Source organism: Monodelphis domestica, chromosome 7 (assembly GCF_027887165.1).
Source record: "Monodelphis domestica isolate mMonDom1 chromosome 7, mMonDom1.pri, whole genome shotgun sequence".
NCBI lineage: Eukaryota > Metazoa > Chordata > Mammalia > Didelphimorphia > Didelphidae > Monodelphis > Monodelphis domestica.
Window position 1 is genome coordinate 197,301,919 of NC_077233.1, and position 13,294 is coordinate 197,315,212.

At 37.1% G+C, this 13,294-nt stretch overlaps 1 protein-coding gene and 1 long non-coding RNA gene across 2 annotated transcripts in view; one reads left to right on the forward strand and one right to left on the reverse strand.

The window, feature by feature from the left end:
* The window catches only part of MAMDC2 (MAM domain containing 2), a 239,786-nt gene that overhangs the window by 163,889 nt on the left and 62,603 nt on the right, over window positions 1-13,294 (forward strand). The window lies entirely within an intron of this gene.
* The window catches only part of LOC103101507 (uncharacterized), a 142,478-nt gene that overhangs the window by 1,679 nt on the left and 127,505 nt on the right, over window positions 1-13,294 (reverse strand). The window lies entirely within an intron of this gene.

Consider the following 13,294-nt stretch of genomic DNA (forward strand, 5'->3'; position numbering starts at 1 on the left):
AAGTCACTTAATTACCACTCTTCTGCCTTGGAACTGACACTTGTATCGATTCTAAAATAGGAGGTTAAAGAAAATGTATCATTCAATTAAAAAATCTTTTAAAGTGTATCCTTATTAATTTCCTCCCTTGTGTCAGTGGGGTTCATTAAGAGTCCAAAGTTAATACTCTTCGAAATTTATTTATTTATTCATTCATGTATCTAGTCTATGCACTCCTTCCCCCATTCCCAACCAGTAATGATGGTCTTGGGACAATATCATGTCACTTATTCAGTCAAGTCAATAAGGATTGATTAAGCAACTAGGCCAGGTGTTATGCTAAGCTTTGGAGTTACAAAGAAAGGTAAAAGACAGTCTATTCTCCAAAAGCTCACAATCTAAAAGGAATTACATCAGAATTACATATGCTTTCCCAAAGTCTTCCAAACACAAACCAGAGGTCAGAGACCTAAAAATGACCTTTCCTAACCCACATGATGGCAGTTGCCAGGGCAAGGATAGAATTTCTATAGAGTCACATTATAGAAATAGATGTGCTTGCTTACTCAGTCCCAGCGAAGAATTCATGGCCAATGTTACTGGATCCCAGCCAGTTGTTGAGTAGGGAGGGATTTCAATTTCCTAGGCAGCTTTATCCTGGAATCTGGTCTTCTAGCCAGAGAAGGGAGATTTCTTAAGTAGTGCCAGCCTTGGGAGTTGCCCCATGAATAATGCCATTTTTGAGAGTTTGTGAACTCTCCTTCCAGAAGAGAGGAGAGTTTTTGATCAGCATGCTTCTTAGTAAAATAAGAGCATCACCCATGTGGCGCCAGCATCCAGAGGAATTAAAGTCGCTACTTGGTGGGGGGGAAGAAAAGAGATCAGGATTTTTTCAGAACTCTGATTTCATCTGCATAAGGAGTACTTCTAAGGAAATACCTCTATCAATCCATATTAGTATTTGTTCTATAAATATAGTGTTAAGGAGTTGACTCAAGAACTGATGAATTAAATGACTTTCCCAAGCACTTAAGTTGTATGTGTCAGAGGCTGAAGCTGAACTCAAGTCTTCTTGTCTTCAACTCCAGTGTACCATGCTGCTCCCACTATTACAGAGAATCTTTAGACAGTACAGCATCTCTGAAATGCCTTTGCCTTCCAGAGAGAGCTCAAATGACGAAGGTAATTATGAGCCTAGTGAGGGTTTGGGTGGTGCAGACTATGAAGTACCTTGTGGAATAAAGACAGATTTTACTAAAGTGTTCAAAGTTTGCCTTAGTGGCTTCCCCAAGATTAGTTCAATTTATAGATTCCTTGTATTCCTTAACTGTTTGGGGTATTTTGTTGGATCTTGAATACTGGATCTTATGTCTATTTGGATATTAGATCTTGAATATTAGATCTTATGTCTACTTGGATGTTGGATCCATGTCTACTTGACATTCTCTACATTTTCTCTGGGATGAAATAAAACCTATCTTCACCTACCTATATCCAGACTGTTACTGTGGGTGTGTGAATGGGAGCTAGAGACTCTATTACCCTCACTTGGGGAGATCTAGACGTGAGCTATATGTAGGCTATATTTGGAAATCTTCCTGGAATAGGAGAGATCACTAGACCCTGAAAAGTTAGAAATAGTTTTGTAGATGGATCCAACAACTTATCAAGGTATTGAAGAGAACCAGGGCCAACTCCTGTGGTAATGGGAAATTTTTTAAGTCCATCAAATCCACTGAGGAAAAGACATGAATGAAACCCATAAAAAAGTGGATGGAATGCAATAATTCAGTTTTTGGGCTATAGCCTAGAAATATCATTTTAAGAACCATTAAACAAATAAGAAAAGATATATCTACTCAAAGAATTTCATGGCAGCATTACTTATATTGGTTTAAAAAAAACCTGGAAGCAAACAAAATGCCCAATAACAGTGGAACCATTAGGTAAATTGTTATAAATTAGTGTAATAGATTTTTGTTGTTCAGTCTCTTCAGTCTCATCTGACTATGACCCAATTTGGAGTTTTCTTGGCAAAAATGGCAAAGATACTGAAGTGGCTTACCATTCATTTCTCCAACTCATTTTATAGATAAGGCAAACAGTGAAGTGACTTTCCCAGAACCACACAGCTAGGAAATGTCTGAGACTGGATTTGAACTCAGGAAGATGAATCTTTGTGACTCCAGTCCTGGCACTCTATCACTATGCTACCTAGATTCCTGAGTATAATAGGTAATATAATACAATTTAAATCAACAAGAATTAGGAAATAGAGAAATAATTTTAGAAAATGTGAAGCTAAAAAACAGAACAAAGTAGTATCTATGAATATTTAAAGGAAAAATAGAATGGAATGAATAAGAGCACTGATTGATATTTAGAGTGAGTAAAAAGTACTACTGTGTTTCACAAAGCAAATTTCATTGGTTGTATTGTTATTAGAGAGGCAATGTGGTCTAGAGGATGCCTTTGGAGTCAAGAAGTCAAAAGATCATAGGGGATAAGTACTTCAACAGTCTAGTCTCACATCTTCATTTTATAAATGAGGACACTGAGGTCCAGAATAAACATGGTCGTTGCCCAGGCCTACATGTTCAGTGAATGGAAACAGGGCCAATTTAGAACATGTGTTGGCCACCAATGGAAAGATTATAGTTATACATTTGGAGATGGAAGATAGCTCAGGGATGATTTAAATAATAACAAAGAAGAAGCAAAGAGAAGGGAAGATTAGAACCATCGTAAGGTAAGACTTTGGAGTTCTACCACTCCTATTCTGCAAGCTGTTTTCATCTCCTTTATCCTCTTAGCTATAAAGTCAACACATAGAAGCCAGGCATATTATAATTATATATAATTATTATATTTATATATATTGCTTTTATATATCAATTATATTATTACATTAGTATATATAACATTTTATATGTATATTTGTACATATTTTATATATTATCCATTATAAACTATATCATTAATTATGATATGTAACAATATGTTTTAAGTATATGTAATTGATGATATAATACGATATTATAATGTATTCTATTTGTTGATGGGTTGTTTTTAGGTGCCATGTCCAGGAGACTGGGTCATGGGTGTGGCAGTTGTAACAGCTGTTGAGGCAAGAGTTTAAAGATAGATTTATGTTTTCCTTCCCTAGATACCCACATTTAAGTGTCTAGGGCTATGGGTGTGGTAGTGGCAGCCTATGATCAGGGTCATATGGGAAGTGTTTGCATTCCTAAGTGAAATAGCTCAACCCTACCATTGAAAGACTTGGATTAGGAGTGTCCAAATGCATCTGCCACCCATCTATTGGAAGAAGCATGAACTAGAGGAGAGGGATTTGATACTGGAGCCAGAGTACCTAGATTCCTCTCCCATCTCTGACATTTACTACATTACATCTCTGTCTAGTTTCATCTATAAAATGAGGGAATGAGGTCTCATTCAACTTGATCTGTGACCTTAGAATCCTTTATATTTGTGTGATCCTCTTTGAAGACCCAGAGAGTTCAGGATTTGAAAGGGCCATAGTATTTAAATCTGAATGATTATATGGTTCCTCAATGTGGGTTTGCTCCATGTAGAAATCAAAGTAAATCATTCCCAAAATATTCTTCCTCCTTGGGGAGTAATTTTTAAAAACAGCAGAAATAAGCATGTAGAAAATAATTGACTATTATTGTCTATGGGTATCCATCGTGGTTGAAGAAAAAGAGCTCTAGACCTAGATTCAGAAGATTTAGATACTATGAATCTTATGAGGCAGTTAGGGGATGCAATGATGTTGAGTCTAGCTCAAGAAGTTTTTATTGTTCAGTCGTTTCAGTCATATCTGACTCTTCATGACCCCATTTTGAAATGTTCTTGGCAAAAATACTGGAATGATATACCATTTTCTTCTCCAACTCATTTTCACAGATGAGAAACTAAAGCAAACAGGGTTAAGTGATTAGCCTAGGGTTATACAGCTAGTAAGTGTCTGAGGCCAGATTTGAACTTGGAGAAGACAGTTCATCTGAATCCCAAACCCAGTGCTCCATCTAACATTTGATCTAGCTGCCTTAGAATCAAGAAGACCTGAGTTCAAATCTGGCCTCAAAAACTTGCTAGCTATGTGACACTGAACAAATCATTTAACTTCTGTTTGCTTCTATTTTATCTATAAGAAGTTATAAAGATTAAATGAGATAATATTTGTAAGCTCTATGTAAATGCTAGCTATTATTATTATTCTATTATTGACCCTAACTTTTCTCTTTCCTAGTTGTATGATTCTGAGTCACTTAAGTTCTCTAAATGTCAATCTTCTTGTCTATAAAATGGACATAATATTTGCATTGTCCAGCTTACAGAGGTTATGTGAGAATAGCATTTTATAAGCCTTAAAGTAAGTACAAACTGCTGCAATGTGCCTACTGTTTCTAAGGTATATAGAAAAGAGCCCTGGACATAGTCAGTAGAAACTTGGGTTCAAATCCTAAAGTCAATACTTACTGTGTGAACAGGCCACACATTCATTTTTCTGAATCTTAGTTCTTTCACTTGTTAAAACAAGGAGTAGTGATAGGTGTGAGGTGGCTAAATGGTACAGTGGATACAGGGTTGGGCCTGGTTTCAGGAGGACTTATCTTCCTGAGTTCAAATCTGATGTTAGGCATTTGCTAGCTGTGTGATCCTGTGTAAGTCACTTAAACCCTGTTTGTCTCATTTTTCTCATCTGTGAAATGAGCTGGAAAAAGAAATGGCAAATCACTCCAGTATCTTTGCCAAGAAAACTCCAAATGAGGTCACTGAAGCTACCTTCAGTGTACACTAACGACACTAACGAAAAACAACTGACAAATAAGTATACTTCCTACTTCATGGCATTGTTGTTAAGACAGTGATAAACCAAAACACTCAAAGGTTCCTTACAACTTTAAAAGATGCTTTTAAACTATTAGATCTTATGCTACCCTTTGCCTTCTAGTGGGAAAAGGCTCAGAAAAGACCTTTCAAACTTAAGAGACCAAGATATTTTTCAGAGATGACCTGGCCACACGAGCACAAAGAATGATAAATTTTAGAGGCAAGCCTAGGCTTAGTAAATGGTTATGGTCTCCAAAGCAATCAGTCCTAGGGGAGGTATGTTCTTGAGTGATGGGAGAAAGTGAACCCCCACCACCAAGGCTTACCTATCATAGCATCTAATATTCTTAGCAACAAATATTTCATTTTTATCATCATGGTAACCCTGAGAGATATTATTTTCTTTCTTTTAAAAATGAGGAAACTGAGGCAGAAAAAGGTAAAGTGATGCCCACAGCCACACAAGTGGAAGGTTTTTGAGCCTTCATCCATCAAATCCATCAAATGATGGATTTGAACATCATCAAAAGAGATCAGTGTGGATGAGAACTGAGTAAAAGTCATTAGATTTAACAGTTAAGAAATTATTTTACTTTGAAGAATTTCACTACAGAAACAGGGTGGGAAGCCAGAGTATAGTTTGAAAAGTATCTTTGTGGTTAAGAAGTCAAGGCAGATAAGGTAGAAAACTCTTCCTAGAACTGGCAGTAAAATGGGATTATCCATATGAACTTTTAACATATATTTGGATATGAAGCTATAGCATGGGGTACTAGTTGGCAAGCCAGCATTATACCTTAGACAATCTAGGTTTAACTCCTGCTTCTGACCTTTGCTTAACTTCTCAGTGTTGGGGTCAACTCAGACTATGCTGCAGAGAAAAGGTGGATATGCAGTGATAGAGATTTCTCCATCCAGGGCGTTTCTGAAGCCAATGAAATCACAGACCTGGTCCCTATACTTGCTTATCTAGGATGTGACCTGGCAAGTTACAGCTTTTCTTTGTCCGGGCAACACTCTAACTATGAATTAGAGAGTTGATGCCATTATGCATTGATTGAGGGAGTTTCCATACCTGGTATTACCCCCCAGATAAAATCATAAGTCTATAAAAAAAACAAAAAAATTAACTCTCAATATTTTAAACATAAAATTTCATAAAAATAACACCATATCTTTTGATAGGGCAGCTGGGTGCTACAGCGCATAGAATGCAGGACTCCAGGTCATGAAGACTCTACTAAGTTCAAATCTGACTTCAAACACTTAGTGAACTATAGGCCAGTTATTGTACTCTATTGGCCTCAGTTTCCCCATCTGTTAAATGAGCTAGAGAAAGAAGGAAATGGCAAGCCATTCCAGTATCTTAGCCAAGAAAACCACGAACAGGGTCATAAAGAGCCAAACATTACTGAAGTAGCCAAATATTAACAACAACAATAAATCTTTTGATGGCAGTCTCCCATGCAAGGAACCCACATTATCAGTCCTCCACTCTCATTACTTCCCTTCCCTGGATTCCTTTAAGTTCTAAGTAAAATTCTACCTTCTATAGGAATCCTTCCCCAACCCTCAATTCTAGTGCTTTGCCTCTTTTAAGTTTTTTCCTTTCTATCCTATGCATAGCCCATCTTGTAAACATTTATTTACATGTGTTCTCCCCTATCAGAATATAACTTCTTGAGGTTGTCTTTTGCTTCCTTTAGTGTCCCCAGCATTTAGCACAGTGTGTGGCACATAGTAGGCACTTAAATATTTATTGACTGATTGAGTGATTAATCAGTCCTTAGGGCTATGCTGAAAATAAGGCTCAAAAATCTGTCCTGGGAGCATATGTATAAGAATTTTGTACTAACAGGCTCTTTGTTAGCTCTGGAGGAAGGACTGGAGCCATGATTTTATTGCTTTAGGAACTGAAAGAATCTTGTACCTGTACTTCTCTGCCATTTCTAGCTTTGGAGAGTAATTTAGAACACTGAGAAGTTGTAACTTGTCTAAAGTCACACAGCCAATACATGTTAGAAGTGAGACTTGACCCAAGTTCTCCTAGATCTGAGAATAGTTCTTCATCTACTTAGCCACACTGCCTCTCATAAGCTAGGGGTCTCATAAAAAGGGAAACTAGAAAATGGGCATGAGTAACCTCCAACTGGATGCTAGGTGCCTCCACAAGAAGCCAAGTATTTAGGCCCCTAAGAACCCAATATTTGGGGGGGGGGATTCTCCTTCTATTGCCACCACAGTCTATATGTTACCCTCTGGTTACTAAATGTCCACTAATGTGGCACCACACCCAAATCAGGCATCATTCTCACTCTGGACTCTGCTTTCCTTTCCTATCTTCTCTCCCTCATGTCACCCCAGCTACAGTTTCATTATAGGGAGTTAATCAAGGAAACATCCCTGCTAACATTAACCCTTAGACAGTTAGGTAACATATTAGAGAAAGTGTAGGACCTGGAGTTGTGAGCTCTGGGCCTTGAGTTCAAATCTGACCTCAGATACTATTAACTGAATAACCTTGGTTGAGTCCCTTATTCTCTGTTTGCCTCAGTTTTTTCATCTATAAAATGTGGATAATAACAACACTTACCTCCCAAAATGGTGTGAGGATCAAATGAGATGACCTTGGTAAAGTGCTTAGCATAGTACCTGGCATTTACTAAATGCTAATTTTATTCCTTTGTAACATAATATTTTAAGAAAGTTAAATTACATAGCACCAATGGTGACAGATTTTGTGCCCATTTAATGGAATGAGATCATGAGATCAATGGGGGGTGCAGAATGTGGCTTTTGGAAAACCTTCATCATCTTACTATAAATAAGTAGCAGCCTACCCTGATTCTGAAAAAGGCTGCCTCTAACTTACAATTAGCTAAGTAGAAAGTAATCTCGGGTGGAGAGCCAAGTCTTAGATGTGGGATCTCAACAGTTTGATAGGGTCATATTTTAAAGCTAGACGTGACCTTAAAGACCATCTAGCCTAAGTCTCTCATTTCCTCTCAGATGAGGAAACTAAGTCATAGAGAAGTTAATTGGCTTGCCCAAAGTTCCTGAGGACCCTCATTTGAACTTAGAGTCTCTCAGTGAGATTTAGTCTATAGAATTCTTTCTATGTATCTTCTCTCTTCATTGGGCATACAATTATTTGATCATCTCTCCTAATGTTTCTGCTTTCAAATTGCTGAATATTTTCTAAACCTACAATTTCTCTAAAAGCTGAGTTTCTTCGTTTCTGTACCACCTCTTGTATGCCTTCTCCTACTATGGTTCTTATAATCCTTATCTTGTCAGGACTGCATGGCTCTAATATGCTATATTTTGTGGTCAGGAAAATGAGCATGCCATCAGCAAGCACCCACTTATTTTGAGTTTGCAAGGCAATTTGAGCATAGACACATGAAACAGGAAGAGGAGCCCATCCACTCATTAATGATCACGTGGCCAATTCAATCTCCCCCCACTTTCCCTTTGGTGATGGTCATCATGTAGTCCAGCTTATTAGTTCTAACAATTTTCATTGCATCATCTAAGGTGTTGGAGTCCTCAATGACCTTTATTTTCTACTCTGCAACTATGTTTGTGTAAGTGTAGAGATTGATTTTTAATCATTTGGATACCTCGGCAGGACTAAACAATAAAGATAGACTAAATCCCCCACCCCCCAAAAAAGGACTAGATTTTAAAGGAGCACCCAGGTGGTACAGTAGATAGCATGCTGGGTCTGGAGTCAGGAAGACCCATCTTCCTAAATTCAGATCTAGACTCAGACATTCACTAGTATGGTGACCCTGGGCAAATCACTTCCCTTGTCGGTCTTCATTTCCTCAGCTGTACAATGAGCCAGAGAAGGAAAAGGCAAAGCATTCCAGTATCTTTGTCAAGAAACCCTCAAATGGGGTCACAAAGAATCTAAACAACTGAAATGACAGAACAACAAAATTTTAAATGGAGTTTGGGAAAAATCTATGAATGGCTTCTACCACCAATGATTTTTTAAAAGATTCTATGAGACTATAAAATGGTAAAATATGTTTAGAATATGTTATACTAATAATAATATAATGTTATATATAACAAATTACCTATAGTATATTATATAATACATATTATAAAACTATAATTATATGTAATATTATATAATTATTAAGTTACTATATTATTTTATGACATATAATTATATTATATAACACATATTGTTATATATAAACTAAATAATTAAATTATCATAATTAATCATTTAATGATTATTGAATAGTATCATTATATGACATTATCAAATATGTTAAAATAGTTTAAATGTTATTTTCCAGACTTTCCCCCTCACAAGTCAATAACCCTGACATTGAATACAAAGAATACTTTCTTATGTCTCAGTAATCCAACAATTAAAATTCAAGCAGGAAAGCCCACACTTTTTTGAAGCTAGCAATACACACTCCCAAAGATTCCATTCTAAATGCCTGCTTTTATGTGATCAGTCTCCAGAACAACCTACAAAGGCAATGCTTTTCAGATGTTTCAGAATTTTTTCAGGTGATGCTCACATTTAAAGATAATGTTTGAAAGGCCACAAATCAAGAGAAGGCTTTATTTTCAGAGCATTTCTTTTTTCTTTTTGCCTAGGCTAAATGCAGAGCAGATAACCAAAAGTTATCTTAAAGATGTTTCCTAGGCTAGGGTTGAGAAGAGAGAATAATTCACTCCAAAATATATCTCTTAAAAGCCAATTGTTGGCAGAAACTGGAGTGATTATTAAAAAAAAATCTGTAACAATTTGAGGATAAACATTACCCTTCAAGCTTTCAGCTCCTTTGTTGAAGACTGTGCTTTGATGTGTGAGTGAGTCACCCTAGGACATGCAGATTTCATTCTTCAATGCAACCTGTCTGAAGCCAGTCTTCTCTATAATATTGCATGTTAAGTGTTATGTTAATTTGAAACAATGAAAGGAATTTAATATTCTATCCATTATAGGTTCTTTTATTTAGTAGAAGGGAGAAAATTCTAAAAGCCACATAGGCAGGAATATAGCTAAATATTATCCAGTGTTTTATTCTCTTTAAGGGAGAGGATAGTGGACTAAGTTATTATTATAACTGGGCCAAGTACTGAACCCAGAAATGAGGAGACTTTGGTTCAAATTTCACCTTATTAACTAGCTAATAAATACTCATCAAATTTGCCCTTTGAATATTCCATTTTCTCACCTCTACATTGAAGACTAGATTTGAATCAGGAGAGGACTTTAGAGGTTATTAAATGCAACCTCCTCATTTTATAGATAAGAAAACTGAAGGCTAGACAAACTGATTAGGTTACATATGTATTAAGACAGTCAGCATTTGAACTCAAGTCTTCTGAGTCCTTAGTCAGCACTGTTTCCATTTAACCCTTTTAAACATTCTACTGGTAGTTTGACAACTATTAATTAACCCTCTCCTAAGATGAATTATTATGTGTGGGTCTGTCTCTGGTTCCATGAAATCCTAAAAAGGACTAGAACAGTATTTTTTTTCCTTTTTATCCTGATGAAATCTCAGATTTTGGCTAGATGTAAGAAAAAGGTAAAGAGGAGAAAGACCTAAAGAGAACAAGAAGAAGAAAGTTGATAAGAAAAGAAAATAAATAGCTTAATAAGGCAAGAGAAAGAAAAGTTAGATGATGCTGCCAAGTCCATCCATCCATCCATCCTTCCTTCCTCCCTTCCTTCCTCCCTCCCTCCCTGCCTCCCTCACTCACTTCTTTCCTCCCTCTGTCCCTTCCTTCCTTCCTTCCTTTCCATCTATCTATCCTATCTTTCACAGGGTCACATAACTACTAAGTATCTGAGAGAGGCTATAAACCCAAGTCTTCCTTATAGTAAATATCAGGAAGAAAGGAGTTAGCATCCTAATCAACATGAACCAGTGAGAAGGGGTGACCAGGAAGGGGTAGAGAAGTTTGCAATTGCAGGTCAGAGTCATGAACTGCATTATTGAGGTGTCTTACACACAGATAGGGAGCTACAAGAAGTTCCATAGTGAAAACATGATATCCCATTCCTACTTTGGAATCCCCAAGGAAATGCTAATGGATGAGACACAGACCTTCCCCTGCTACAACTCCACGTTCCATAACTAACTACCACCTTTTTTGGAGCAATATCATGTTGGAGATGAGCTGTCATTTTCTGCATGTTTATTTTCAAGATTGGAACCTTCAGAGTCATTGAGGACACCAACCCATATTTCCTATTCCCAGAGTCTACACAAAAACTTTCTTGCAAACCCCAAACAAGTGGTTGGCCCTTGATGGGCTCATTTTCCCTGACCACAAAATATAATACATTAGAGTCATCCATCCCTGACAGGACAAGAATTATAAGATCTGTAGTGGGAGAATGCATACAACAGGTGGTCCAATAATGAAGTAACTCAGAGCTTTTAGAGAAATTCTAGGATTAGAAAATACACAGAAGTTTGAAAGCAGAAACATTAGGAGGGATGATCAAATAATTGTATGCCCAAAGAAGAGAGGAGATACATAATCCAGGGCGTTCTATAGACTAAATCTAAGGAAGCTACTGAAAAGAGTTTTATGTGGGTTTGAGAAAAGCCGTTTTAGCCTCAAATGGAAAAGCAGACCAAGGGCCCAGACCGAAAGAACAAAAGTTTTTAATAATAACTCACATTTATATAGTGCTTTAGGTTTACAAAGGGCTTTCCCCACAACAACCCAGGGAGGTGGGTAGTATAATTGTATTCTTCTCCAGAACTGTAACTAGCAAATTTGGGAGCTGAGGAAAACAACAGGAAAAGCATCCCCAAATCAACTTTGCAATTCATGATGTGAAAATATAAGAATAATTAAGACAAATTCAGATGAACTGAAGGGGGAATTAATTACTACAGTAGCTGACAGATGGATGTTATTAACAATGCAAGCCATCTGGGAGCCTCCTATTTTAACTAAATATTCTTGATACCTAGGCACTAAGCTTAGTTGTCTCCACACTGCTAAAGGAATGCATGTACTACCAACATCAAACTGCCCCAAGTTTGAAAATAATATACTCTTTTAAAGTCAGTCTATGGAAAGTTTTCAGTCTCTAAATTTTCTTCTGGGAAAAGTGTGGAAAGTATGGTATAGTGGAAAGATCAGTCAATCAGTAAACATTTATGAAACATCTCTTATGTGCCAGGCCCTGGGAATATAAAAAGAAGCAAAAACAGACCCTGCCCTCAAAGAGCTTACACTTTAATGGGAGTGGGGGGTGTAATAGAAAGAGGGATACTAGGGGAATACTTGAGGGTGTCTATCAATTCCCTAGATGACTAATTTAATCAGATCTTGTCTTTTCTAGGAATTGCCTATATTCATGTGGGCTAAACAATTCTGATAGTAGGAACTCTACATCCTCAAAATCAGGGTCAAAAATCCTAAAAGCTCGTTTCAGTTCCTTTTGAGGTTTGAAAGGATTTTCTACAAAATTTGGGAGACTTCTTTTTATGGATTCAAGTTCCTGTGAGGTGAATTGCCTGTGAACCTTGGATTGCATTACACCAGTTGTTGATGATAGTTTAGTGACTTCCTTTAATGGACAGATTTTCTCTAGTTCACCTGCAGACACAGTGTCCTTGTCACCTTCATTTCTCTCATCAGTGACTTTAGCTGTCTTTTCTTCAGAGACACTGTCAGCCTGTTCATTGTCCTTGCCCATAACCTGATCTAGCCCTTTTTCTTTAATAAATTCCTCAAACATTGTCTTAAGCATGCTTTCCAGATTATCAATAGCCAGTATCTTTTCTGCCTTTAGGGGAATCACAAATCTATATCTCTTCTTCAATTGTTCAGAGTTTGAAGAGCTGCCATAAGGATCACATAAACTTGAGCCAGTATTTGCCAGAGTGTGAATTCAGTTTGAAAAGGTATCTGTAATATGGACATTGTTGTTACCTATGTAGTCCAAAGAGTCAACTATCATGTGGGTCATTCTGCTGTACAGTATACTGTAGACCCAGAAATAAGCAATGATTGCTATCACCACAGTTCCAAAAATAACTTGTTTAAACATCTTTCTTTCTTTTCTACTCTGCCTTTCTAAGGATTGTGGGGTTCAGTCGATCTTCAAGGTGCCAATTGAAATAGAAAGGATACTTGGAGATATTTCTAGTTGTAATAAATGAGATACTCTGGTGTTTCTATAGTAATAAAGGATATACTTGGAGATAGAGATATACTTCAGAGATAGAGAGATACTACCAGAGATACTATCAGAGGGTGCCTATTGATCACTAGCGATGGTTAATAGATCAAGATATTTCCTACCCTCCACCCTTCAACTCCCAGTTTTCCAACCACGCCCTCCTGCCTCCCTTTCCCTTCCCCCTATTAGTCACCTTTATATGTAACTCAAAGGTGAACTGTGAGGTTTAGAGAAGATATTCTTATCCTCTTTCTCAAGTAATGA